Raw genomic sequence first — 13,801 nt, 5'->3', positions numbered from 1 at the left:
TTACTGATACTTTCATCAATTTTTTTTTTAAAAGCAGGTTTGCTTGCTGTATTTTTTGTGGTTGATGGGGATTTTTTTGCGGTTAAGATAGTAACTCAGTCTTTATCAACCGAGAACTTCTGGCTTTTAATTCCACACAGCCTCTGAACTCGGGTATGGTTAGTTGTGCTAATTTTTCTTGAGCTTTTTAAAAAAAAATGGTATTTGTATTCTAAAGCAGAAGGTTTAATCTATGGAGAAAATTTATTTTGGACTGTATAGACTGTGTAATGCATGGCTTTCCAAAGTCCCTACATGGGAGATCTGATTTTTTATATTTCTGATTCTGACTGAATATGTCAATTTCTCCAAAGAATCATTCGCGAAAGTGTTTTAGTGTAAAACACCAGAGAAGTAGCATCCTATTCAGGATGCCGGTGGAGAAATTTCAGGATTTCTGATTTGATGACTAGTGGAGACAATCAAATGCCATTCTATTACAACAGCAGCCAGTAGTTAATTTATGGAGATTGATGGCAAAAATGTCATAAGCATAACGTTTTGGTATTATGGTACAGAGTTGGAAGACTGTGACTTGATGAAAGGGGAGGCAAGTGAACATAGGACAGCAGAGGCCCTTTGGCTCTTGATGTTGTGCCGATCTTTTATCCTACTCCAAGATCAAACTAACCTCCATACCTTCCATTGTAGTGTCTTCCTATGTGCTTATCCAAGCGTTCCTTAAATGTTCCTAATCTATCTGACTCTGCTACCACTGCTGGCAGTACATTCTACACATACACACCACATTCTCTATGTAATGAACCTACCTCTGATTTATCCCCTAAATCTTCCTTCAGTCACCTTTTTAAAATTTATACAAAAGTGAGGACTGCAGATGCTGGAGATTAGAGTCGAGTAGGGGGTAGTGGAACATCCTCTGATGAGCTTTTCCACAGCACCACACTCTCAACCTTTAAAATGATGTCCCCTCGTGATAGCTATTTTGGCCCTGGGAAAAAGTCTCTGTTATCAAGTCTATCTATGCCTCATCATCTCGTATGTCTCTATCAAGTCATCTCTCATCTTCCTTCATTCCAATGAGAAAAGCCCTAGCTCCCTCAACCTTTCATAATAAAATCTGCCCTCCAGACCAAGCAACATCCTAGTAAGCTTCCACAGCCCCTCTATACTGAGGAAACCAATACTGAAGACAATATTCCAAGTGTGGTCTCACCAGGACTCTATAGAGTGGCAGCATAACCTCATGGCTCTTAAACTCAATCCCCCTGCTAATGAGAACCAGCACATAATACGCCTTCTTAATAACCTTGTCAACTTGGGTGGCAACTTCAGAATCTATGGACGTGGACTGCAAGACTCATCTGTTCCTCCATACTGCCAAGAATCCTGTCTCTAACCCTGTAATCTGCATTCGCATTCGAACTTTCAGAATTAATCACTTCACGCTTTTCCCGGTTTAAAGTCCATGTGCCACTTCTCAACCCAGCTCTGCATCCTGTCAATAACCCATTGCAATCTACAACAGCCCTCCACACACCACAACTCTCCCAACCATCGTGTCATCGGCAAACCTGCTAACCCATCTTTCCACTTCCTCATTCATTTATATAAACTACAAAAAGTACAGGTCCCTGAACAGATCCCTGCTCACCGAGCTCCAGGCTGAATACTTTTCATCTACTTACTACCCTCTGTCTTCTTTGGCCAGCCAATTTTGTATCCAGACAGCTACATTTCCCTGTACCCATGTCTCCTTAGTTTCTGAATGAGCCTAAAATGGGGAACCTTGCTTAAATCCATAAACACCATATCCATTGCTCTACCTTCATCAATGTGTTTTTTGTCATATCCTCAACAAATTCAGTTAGGCTTGTGAGGAATGACCTGCCCATCACAAAGTCATGCTGACTATCTAATCAAACTATGCTTTTCCAAATAATCGCAAATCCTGTCTTTTAGAATCCTCTCACATAATTTGCACACTACCGATGCAAGACTGTCTGGTCTGTAATTCCCAGGGTTATCCCTATTTCCTTTCTTGAACAAGGGAATAACATATGCCACATTCCAATCATCTGGTGGACAGTGAGGATGCAATAATCATCGTCCAAGGTGCAGCAATCTCTTCCCGTAGTAACCTTGGGTATATCTCGTCTGGCCCAGGGGGCATATCTATCCTAATGTTTTTCAAACTTTCTAGCACATCTTCCTCCTCAACATCAATCTGTTCGAGCATATCTGTCTGTTTCATGCTGTCCTCACAAATGCCAGGGTCCCTCTCATGAGTGAATACTGAAGCAAAGTATTCATTAAAGACCTGTCTTACCTCTTCCAAATCCAGGCCCAAGTTCCCTCCACTATCCCCGATCGGCCCTACCCTCACTGTGGCCATCCTCTTGTTCTTCCCATAAGTGTAGAAATCCTTGTGGTTTTCTTTAATCTTTCATGCCCCCTTCTAGCTCTCCTAAATCCACTCTTCAGTTCCTTCCTGGCTACCTTGTAACCCTGAAAAGCCCTGTCAGATCCTTCCTTGCTTCCTCCTTCTTAACTAGATGCTCCACATCTCTTGTCATTCAAGGTTTCTTTACTCTACCATTCTTTCCTTGCCTCAGTGGAACAAACTTATTCAGCATTTGCAGCAAGTGCTCCCTAGACAACCTCCACATTTCTGTCGAGCATTTTCCTGAGAATATCTGTTCCAATATACGCTCCACAGTTCCTGCCTAATAGTAAATGCGGGATTACTCCCAGAACCATGTGCAAGTGAGTGCAGAAATATAAAGATACAATAATTATTGTATGTCTGGAAAAATAATGCAGGATTAAAAAGTTTGGATTCCTGGGATACTGACTTTGGGGAGAATGGCACCCTGTAGATGGGTTACATCTGAATGTAGCTGGGATTGGAATTCCTTGCAGGCTGTTTCTGTTGTGCTCTTGGAAAAGATTTAAACCAACTTGGCAGGGCTGTGAGAGCAAGATGAGAATATTAAAAAAGAATGCCATGGTGCGCAAAATAAGATTTGCAGATGGCACTGGAGAGAATAGTAAACTAATATGTGGAGTCAGAGTATGGGAGAAAGTCTAAGTCAGAAACGAGCGAAAATGGAAATTGCGGGAGAAACTCAGCAGGTCTAACAGCATTTGTGGAGAGAAAAGAGTTAAAGTTTCTAGTCTGTTAACCCATCTTCAGAGCCACTGTTTGTTTTCTCTTGAACAAGAGACCTTGAACCTGTTTTTGCCAGATCATATGGTAATGTATCCCTTTATTCCCCCCAATCTTATTAACTACACTCCTTGCATTCTCATGTACGCAGTGTAACTCTGATTTAGACAAATAAAACAAAAGAATCTTGGATATCTATTAACCCATCTTCAGAGCCACCATCTGTTTCCTCTTCAGTATTTTCTGTTTTTGCTTGTTCCAGGTCTCCAGTAGCCAAGCTTCTTTTGTTTTATTTGTCTAAATCAGAGTTACACTATGTATATGGGAATGCAAGGAGTGTAGTTAATTAGATTGGATAGATTAAGGCATGCACTGCCAGGTGGCAGTATGGTATGGCAAAAACAGAAACCTTGTTCAAGGAAGGGCAGGTATTTGGTGTTAAATATTCCTCATTTACAAGGCCTTCAGAAAAGATAAAATGGGTTAAAAAACACAGAGGGCTGATGCTTTTGCTTAAGGAGTGCATTGCAGCCTTAAAGAACAAGGATGTTTCAGAGTTCAATGAGAATTTGGCTGGAATTAAAGAATAAGAAAAATGTAAATGTAAGGTGCTGCATTTTGGGAAAGCAAATCTTTACAGGACTAGACACTTAATGGTAAGGTCCAAGGTAGTGTTGCTGAACAAAGAGACCTTGGAGTGCAGGTTCATAGCTTCTTGAAAGGGAAGTCGCAGGTAGATAGGATAGTGAAGAAGGCATTTGGTATGCTTTCCTTTATTGGTCAGTATTGAGTACAGGAGTTGGGAGGTCAATGTAGGGGAATGGGTGGGTTACGCTTCGGCGGGTCAGTGTGGACTTGTTGGGCCGAAGGGCCTGTTTCCACACTGTGGAAACCTAACACTACGGGCAATTTAGCATGGCCAATTCACCTGACTTGCACAAATGAAAGGAGATTTACCGCTTTGTCCATAGGGGACGCTCATACTGCACATTAGCCCCACCATGACTCCTTCTAGCCAAAGCCGTGCCACAAACAACACAAAGTTAAAAATAATCTTATAACAAGAAAGTTAAAAGTGGACACTCAACCCGTCCCCTTCATACTGTAACCCTGAGCACTCCTGGTAAAACAAAAAAAAAATCTCTTCCCCACTTCATTCCGCTGCCCCCCTGCCATCCCAAGCCAGAAGAGAAGAACAAAAGGAAATGATAAGAAAAAAAACCAGGAAAACAAAGGATGACGAGAAGGGAGAGGATAGAAAAAAAGGGAAATAATTATGACCCTGACATATATTGAAGAAAACAAAACCACCCCCCCCCCCCCAACAATCAGGTAAACCAGGCAAATTACAGACAAAAAACAAAATAAACAAGATTGTCCATATTATTCAAGCCAGTCAGTCTATTTTAAAACATCTAAGAAGTTCTTTGCCTTTTCTGGTGAGTCAAAATTGAACATGGATCCTCTGTGACTGAAATGCAGTATCACCAGATATCTAACGGAATATTGGATATATAATGGAATATTGGATATTCAAGTCTCTGAGCCACCTTTTTACCTCATCAAGACCAGAGAGAAATCTTGGAAAAGCATAATTTGTGATCCTTTGTATAACAGAGCCTGAGGATCCTTCCCCAGTGCTCTGGAAGGTTCCAACATCATTCGTTTATCTCTATAGTGCTAGATTCGCACTTGGACCAGGCAGGAGTGTTGGTCCAATCTAGGCCTGCGCACTGTGACCCGGTGGGCCTGCTCAACCTGCACCCAGCCCGTCCCAACTTCCAGCTTCAGAAACTGTGGGAGCCATTGCTCCAAGAGGCTGACGAGCTGGCTTTCTTCCTCCTGTTCAGGAAGCCCCACCAAAAGGATGTTCTTCTGACAACCTTGAAAACCGAGGTCATCGACCTGCTCTTCCAAGGCCTGCACTCGCCATTCCAGGGCTTGAACCCGACCCATTGAGGATTCCTCTGTGGTCTTGGAAGATGCGACCGGTTGCTCTGCCTCCCCGACACGCTGCCCGAGGCACTGGATCTCCTGGTCATGTCTCTGCAGCATGACCGAGATTGATTCAAGCCTGGCCCGGGTCTCCTCCATCGAGATCAGGCTCTGCTCCATAGTTGATGCCCCTGGGGCGGTCGCGGAGGCCAACGCGGAGGCCAACACTGCGGCCACGGGTCTGTTCGTTGTTGCGGGGGTGGGGTCCCTGCCTGATGCAATCCTCGTGTTCCCTTCCCTTTGGTCATTTTCTTAACAGTTTCAAACTAATCCTAGATAGTTCTCGGGGTCAAGAAATGGTTATTTCCAGCACATAAGTAGTAAAGGGAGGGTGATGCTCCATTTTGTCTGGGTTCTGGTGCAAAGCTCAGCAAAGCAGACCTACTGGGTCGTCGCCATCTTGAACCCCCCAAGCCATAGATTTCTTCTCTAAACTGTTTTGTATTGATGAGCCATTTTTGTTTTTAATGTTATAGTGTGAAAGAGGTGTCAGTAATAGGAAATTCTAGACATCTGCATTCTTTTGTACAATGTCCACTTATACAAGGTGACATTCCACAGTACATTTATGGATAATGCTTGTCAGTTGTGTCTGGAGAGAGTGTTGTGAGCTGTTTAACATGGAATGGGATGGTGTGGGCAGTCGTGTAGAGATAATTCGATGAGAAATAGTGTTTCAGAGCATTATAATAACCAGGAACTGAGGATTTTCCTAGGGGCTTCTTCCACTTGTTAATTGCCATTTTGGAGATCTCTGTGGACAAACATGATTTTTACCATTGTTACATTTGTTGAGCAGGAGCTGCATAGTAACAGTATCTTAAAGTCCAGCTCTATGCAAAATTCAGAAACATCAGCCTTGAAGCTGATGACAACTGAGCTGTTTATTCTTACCAGTCACATCTCACTCAGTTGAATGATTTAATTTCCCAAGTCAGGCTGTTTTACAGATTGTATTAGGAAATTGATTTTTTTTGCAAAAAAATCAATCATTTTGTTCATGATTATTTGACTGAACTTTAAGAATTTTGTCCTGCAGCTCCATTTATTTGATGGAAACATTGCATTCAGTAACCAGGCATCAATTTATTGACTGCTCAGAACATGCGCTTGCCATCTGCACAGGGAATTTCTTCAGGAGTGGAGTGGAATTCCTGATTGGCAATCCATAATTTCCCTTTATCCTTTCATGGAACATGGATATTGCTGACAAAGCCAGTATTTGTTGCCCATCTCTAAATTGCTCTTGAACTGCCTGGCTTGCTTGGCCATTTGGGTGCATTTAAGAGTCAACCACATTGCAATTAATCTGGAATCATACATAGCCAGAACAAATAAGGACAGCAGATTTCCTTCTCTGAAGGAGTCTACTGAACAAGGTGGGTTTTAAAAGTCATCCAAAGTCATCCATGCAAGTCGTCATTGATAACTAATTTTATATACAGGTTTTTTAAAGTGGAATTTAAATTTTGCCAGCTACCAAAGCGGTATTTGGATTTATGCCCAGGGTAATAGCTTAGGCTTCTAGGTTATTAGTGATATTGTTACCAAGCTAGTATTGTGGGTGGCATGGTGGCTCAGTGGTTAGCACTGTTGCCTCACAGTGTCAGGGACCTGGGTTCAATTCCTGCCTCAGGTGACTGTGTCTGTGTGGAGTTTGCTTGTTCTTCCCTGTGTCTGTGTGGATTTCATCCCATTGGCCATGCTAAATTGCCCATAGTGTTAGGTGCATTAATCAGGGGTTAGGGTAGGGGGATGGGCCTGGGTGGGCTATCCTCCAGAAGATCGATGTGAACTTGTTGGGCTGCAGGGCCTGTTTCCATACCGTAGGGAATCTAACCTAATATTCATCTCCTCCCTATTTGTCACAATTGAGATTGCTGCCAATCTTTTGCTGAAGTAGCCAACCAGAAAAACTGTTGAGGTATTTTCCTGTTTCTGGAATCTTAAAAACCTCATGACTAGATGTTGATTCTACACATTGGAGTTGTGTTGATATGCTCAATCTGGTGTATTGACATAATTACAGAGTACAGATGCATGAAAGGAGGTGCTGGATAAATACAAACCAGTTTGTTTCCTGTGGCAGATGGAATTTTAATCTGGACAAATGAGATATGGAAGATATAGACTGTAGGGAAATAGATGGTGACATCTTGCAAAATGTCCAGATTACAGAGAAGGAAGTGCTGGATGTCTTGAAACGGTTAAAGGTGGATAAATCCCCAGGACCTGATCAGGTGTACCCGAGAACTCTGTGGGAAGCTAGAGAAGTGATTGCTGGGCCTCTTGCTGAGATATTTGTATCATTGATAGTCACAGGTGAGGTGTCGGAAGACTGGAGGTTGGCAAACGTGGTGCCACTGTTTAAGAAGATCAGTAAAGACAAGCCAGGGAACTGTAGACCGGTGAGCCTGACCTCAGTGGTTGGCAAGTTGTGGAGGGAATCCTGAGGGACAGGATGTACATGTATTTGGAAAGGTAAAGACTGATTAGGGATAGTCAACATGGCTTTGTTTGTGGGAAATCATGTCTCACAAACTTGATTGAGTTTTTTGAAGAAGTAACAAAGAAGATTGATGAGGGCAGCGCAGTAGATGTGATCTATATGGACTTCAGTAAGGTGTTCACAATGTTCCCCATGGGAGACTGATTAGCAAGGTTAGATCTCATGGAATACAGGGAGAACTAGCCATTTGGATACAGAACTGGCTCAAAGGTAGAAGACAGAGGGTTGTTTTTCAGACTGGAGGCCTGTGACCAGTGGAGTGCCACAAGGATCGGTGCTGGGTCCACTACTTTTTGTCATTTACGTAAATGATTTGGATGCGAGCATAAGAGGTACAGTTAGTAAGTTTACAGATGACACCAAAATTGGAGGTGTAGTGGACAGCAAAGAGCGTTACCTCAGACTACAACAGGATCTGGACCAGATGGGCCAATGGTCTGAGAAGTGGCAGATGGAGTTCAATTCAGATAAATGTGAGGTGCTGCATTTTGGGAAAGCAAATCTTAGCAGGATTTATACACTTAATGGTAAGGTCCTAGGGAGTGTTGCTAAACAAAGAGACCATGGAGTGCAGGTTAATAGCTCCTTGAAAGTGGAGTCGCAGGTAGATAGAATAGTGAAGAAGGCGTTTGGTATGCTTTCCTTTATTGGTCAGAGTATTGAGTACAGGAGTTGGGAGATCATGTTGCGGCTGTACAGGACATTGGTTAGGCCACTGTTGGAATATTGCGTGCAATTCTTATCTCCTTCCTATTGGAAAGATGTTGTGAAACTTGAAAGGGTTCAGAAAAGATTTACGAGAATGTTGCCAGGTTTGGAGGATCTGAGCTATAGGGAGAGGCTGAACAGGCTGGGGGTGTCTTCCCTGGAGCGTCGGAGGCTGACCTTATAGAGGTTTACAAAACTATGAGGAGCATGGATAGGATATATAGACAAAGTCTTTTCCCTGGAGTCAGGGAGTCCAGAACTAGAGGGCATAGGTTTAGGGTGAGAGGGGAAAGATATAAAAGAGACCTAAGGGGCAATGTTTTCACACAGAGGGTGGTACAGGTATGGAATGAACTGCCAGAGGCATTTGGATGGGTATATGAATAGGAAGGGTTTGAAGGGATATGGGCTGGGTGCTGGCAGGTGGGACTAGATTGGGTTGGGATATCTGGTCGGCATGGACAAGTTGGACCGAAAGGTCTGTTTCCATGCTGTACATCTCTATGACTCTAAATGTGAGGTTATTCATTTTGGAAGGTCGAATGAAGGAGGACAGTTTACAGGAAATGGCAGAACCCTTCGGAGCATTAATGTACTGAGGGTGCAAGGTGTACAGGTCCACAGTTCCTTGAAAGTTGCAACACGAGTGAACAAAGCGGGGCATGGAGATGGATGGAAGGCAACGCTTGCCTTCACTGGTTGGTGCATAAAATATAAAAGTTGGCAAGTCATGTTGCAGTTGTACAGTACTTCAATTAGGCCACATTTGGAATACAGTTCGAGTCACCCACATGAGAGGGGATGGAAAAGGTTTGCCAGGATTTTGTCTGGTTTGGATGATATTAGCTCTGAGGAAAGATTGGACAAACTTGATTTGTTTTCACTTGAACGTTGGAGGCTGAGAGGCAACTGATGGAAATTTTACAAAATTGAGAGGCATGTATAGTCGAGTCTTTTCCCCAGGGTGGAAATGTCAGTTGCTAGGGGACATAGGTTTAAGATAAAAGGGGGCAAGTTTAAAGTTTGTGAGAGGCAAGTTTTTTTTTTATTCACAGTGGTAAATGCCTGGAATACGCTGCCAGACGAGGTGGTAGAAACAATACAATAGCAATGTTTTAAGAGGCATCATGACTGATACATGAATAGTCAGGAAATAGAATGATACAAACCATGTAGAAGCAAGCAGTTTTTAGTTTAGAAGGATCTCATGTGTCAGTGCAGGCTTAGTGAATGAACGAGCCTGTTCCTGTGCTTTACTATTCTTTGGTCTAAGTAATCTAGACCTGGATATAGCTCAGGGAAGCCCCAGTTATGGTGGTTTTAAGGAACCATTGACAACAAGTCACCTTTTCTCCACCAGATAGTCCATTTACCATGTGCCTCTAACTACTTGTATCTCATAATATTATTTTATGCAACAAATCTGTCTAATTTGCAGGTGAATAAATCAGGACTAACTGATTCTCATGTTTCTGTTTAGGAGCCTGTTCCAAAGGTTTTCACCACAAGCACAAGTTTTGCTTTGTGAGGGAGAAACTGCTGCTAAGCCAGTCAGTGTGTCATCGTCAGTAAATTTCTCCAGATGGTCACGTGACTTAGCTCTTCAACCAGAGGAAGTTCCACCTCACCTCAGACCACAGTTTACTCTTTGTTTCCATTCTTTTCCTCTATTGTATGAGTCCAATTCAAAAAGCTTTCTTCTCGATTTTAAAGCTGAAATTTAGTTTTCCAATTTGATAAGTTGAGCATGTGGAGTAGTATTATCCAATATAAGCTGCAGATTGGCCACAAATGGAGCCATGGTCTCCTGTTTTAGCCACATTCACTAGCTTGAATTAAAAATATCTCATCCTCACAATGTACTTCACACAAATGTTTAACTTAATCACTATTCCTTGACTAAGAGCAAGGATAAGATTTGGGGGAGAACAATTGGATCCTCGAGACTGCTCTGCTTTTGAATAACACCATGATCTCATTGTGACTCCAACTCCACTTTCCTGCCAGCACCCCAATTTAAAAAAAAATTGCCTTGAATATGTCCAGTGACCAGCTGAGATGCAAAGTACTAAAATTAACCATCCAAGAAAACAAATTCCTCCTCAATCTGTCTTAAACGTGCCCCCTCAGTTGTAGGTTGCTCCCTTCAGCAAGAAGCATGTCAAGTACTTTGAGCAGTTTTCCATCTTGCCAGTTTACCAAAAAAATGCTTAGTACGAGTAAAGTCCCGGGCCTGACGGGATATATCCTAGGATTATGTGGGAAGCAAGAGAGGAAATTGCAGTACCGTTGGCAATGATCTTCTCGTCTTCACTGGCAACGGGGGTGGTACCAGGGGACTGGAGAGTAGCGAATGTTGTGCCCCTGTTCAAAAAAGGGAATAGGGATAACCCCGGGAATTACAGGCCAGTTAGTCTTACTTCTGTGGTAGGCAAAGTAATGGAAAGGGTACTGAGGGATAGGATTTACGAGTATCTGGAAAGACACTGCTTGATTAGGGACAGCCAGCACGGATTTGTGAAGGGTAGGTCTTGCCTTACAAGTCTTATTGAATTCTTCGAGGAGGTGACCAAGCATGTGGATGAGGGTAGAGCAGTGGATGTAGTGTACATGGATTTTAGTAAGGCATTTGATAAGGTTCCCCATGGTAGGCTTATGCGGAAAGTCAGGAGGCATGGGATAGAGGGAAATTTGGCCAATTGGATAGAAAACTGGCTAACCGGTCGAAGGCAGAGAGTGGTGGTAGATGGTAAATATTCAGCCTGGAGCCCAGTTACAAGTGGAGTTCCACAGGGATCAGTTCTGGGTCCTCTGCTGTTTGTAATTTTTATTAATAACTTAGATGAGGGAGTCAAAGGGTGGGTCAGTAAATTTGCAGATGATACGAAGATAGGTGGAGTTGTGGACAGTGAGGAGGGCTGTTGTCAGCTGCAGAGGGACTTAGATATGATGCAGAGCTGGGCTGAGGAGTGGCAGATGGAGGTCAACCCTGCCAAGTGTGAGGTTGTCCATTTTGGAAGGACAAATAAGAATGCGGAATACAGGGTTAATGGTAGGGTTCTTAGTCAGGTGGAGGAACAGAGGGATCTTGGGGTCTATGTACATAGATCTTTGAAGGTTGCCACTCAGGTGGATAGAGTTTGTAAGAAGGCCTATGGAGTATTATCGTTCATTAGCAGAGGGATTGAATTCAAGAGTCGTGAAGTGATGTTGCAGCTGTACAGGACTTTGGTTAGGCCACAGTTGGAGTACTGTGTGCAGTTCTGGTCGCCTCACTTTAGGAAAGATGTGGAAGCTTTGGAGAGGGTGCAGAGAAGATTTACCAGGATGTTGCCTGGAATGGAGAGTAGGTCGTACGAGGATAGGTTGAGAGTTCTCGGCCTTTTCTCGTTGGAATGGCGAAGGATGAGGGGTGACTTGATAGAGGTTTATAAGATGATCAGAGGAATAGATAGAGTAGACAGTCAGAAACTTTTTCCCCGGGTACAACAGAGTGTTACAAGGGGACATAAATTTAAGGTGAAGGGTGGAAGGTATAGGGGAGATGTCAGGGGTGGGTTCTTTACCCAGAGAGTGGTGGGGGCATGGAATGCGCTGCCCGTGGGAGTGGTAGAGTCAGAATCATTGGCGACCTTTAAGCGGCATTTGGATAGGTACATGGATGGGTGCTTAATCTAGGTTAGAAGTTCGGCACAACATCGTGGGCCGAAGGGCCTGTTCTGTGCTGTATTGTTCTATGTTCTATGTTCTAAAGTACCTACATTCATTGTGAATGTTGAGATTACTTGAACAATGATGGGAGTCAACTCATTTTTTTACATTTGAAATTACAAATGGACTGTTCACATCTGGATTCCCAACTGCCAACAATGTCATTAAACTCTTAAGGTTTCATACAGCAAAACTGGTTTTCTTTTTTCATTTTTATTTTGTTGTAGCTTAATATGTACATGTGTATATATTACAATCTCAAAATTGTCTCCAGTTATAAGCCAGTGCAACAATATTTGTCAGTTTCACTCATCCATTCTCTTTCTGCTAAGTTTCTTGGTGATATCGTCATTGTAGCTTTCCACTTTGAACACCCCAGTTGAGTCCAAGGACAGCTCTAAAGAGGAGCTGAATTCCTGGCTCAATGCTGCATGTTTACAGTATCTGAATTATACACACTTAACCTGCCATTTCTGAAGTCTACCCACACGGCATAGAAAGAGGCCAATATGGTTGATATCCGTGTGACACCTTTGTGTAAAAAAAAAAGAAATAAAATTACTGAATATTTTTGAGTAGCCAGGGTAAGTTGTTTAGATTTTCTCTTCGCCCACACATCATCTTCCAGTCTCTCCCATGTTAAAGGTAAGTGGTAACTCATAGCTATTTCCCTACATCTTTAAATTTTACATTAGGTGCCACTGAGGGAAGACTAATCGGCTGAAATTGCCACTTGAAACTTTACAATTACTTTTTTCCCCATTTCCCATTTTCCATGCATTGAATAACCAAAGCAGTTTTTCTTTGATTGCCGCAAGATCAAGGGAATAAAAGATAAACTTGCAGACTGAAAGATCTTCAAGCTCTCATTTGTTTTGCAAAAAGGATTATTACTTAAAACATTGTATAAAACATCAAGTGAATAAGATCCTATTTAGTATTTTGTCCTTGATTGGAATCCCACACTTTCCCCCGGATGGAGTATTTAAGCATAAATACCCTTATGAGCCAAAAGTGCTGTGAAAACTCAGCAGACTTGGCAGAGAGAAATTTGAGTTAATGTATTGGTGATGTTAACTGTTTTTCCACTGATACTTCCAGACCTACTGAGTTTCTCCACCATTTTGTTTTTATTTCAGATCTCTAGCATCCACAATATTTTGCTTTCAGTAAGTACCAGTGTTTGGTAATTGCAGCCCAGAAGTCAACGGGAATATTTGATGGGGCATGCACTACCTCAGCTTCTACCTTTTTACCAAAGAGTACAGCCTTGAATGATGCTATTAATTAGATTGAGTTCCTTAGGGACTGATTACCTACTGTAGTGCCAAAACACAACTGTCTTCATTGTATTTAAAGTCAATTCCCTACAGAACTACATGGGTAGGAAATGTCTGGAACATCTTTGGTTGTTTGAGGGTGTGTCAGGTCTGGACTAGGAAAAGGGCCAACTGCTGAACACTGGAAAGAGCAGTTGTCAAGCAAACCCAACTATTACATTATCTCAATCCAAAATCTCATCCCAAACCTTAATAGTGTATTGTCAGTCGAATGATCCCATGACACTTGCACATAATTAAGGTGCCTCTTATACCTGTTGACGTTAGCTTCTCAACTCCCGCATCATAAATATGACCAAGCACGCAGCAACACATAGTGAAGGATTCTATAGACTTCATTGACCAGAAAAGGCTTGTGTTCTTTTTAAT

The sequence above is a fragment of the Chiloscyllium punctatum genome, chromosome 27 (genome assembly GCF_047496795.1).
Source record: "Chiloscyllium punctatum isolate Juve2018m chromosome 27, sChiPun1.3, whole genome shotgun sequence".
NCBI classification, from domain to species: domain Eukaryota; kingdom Metazoa; phylum Chordata; class Chondrichthyes; order Orectolobiformes; family Hemiscylliidae; genus Chiloscyllium; species Chiloscyllium punctatum.
This window is presented reverse-complemented; position numbering follows the sequence as displayed.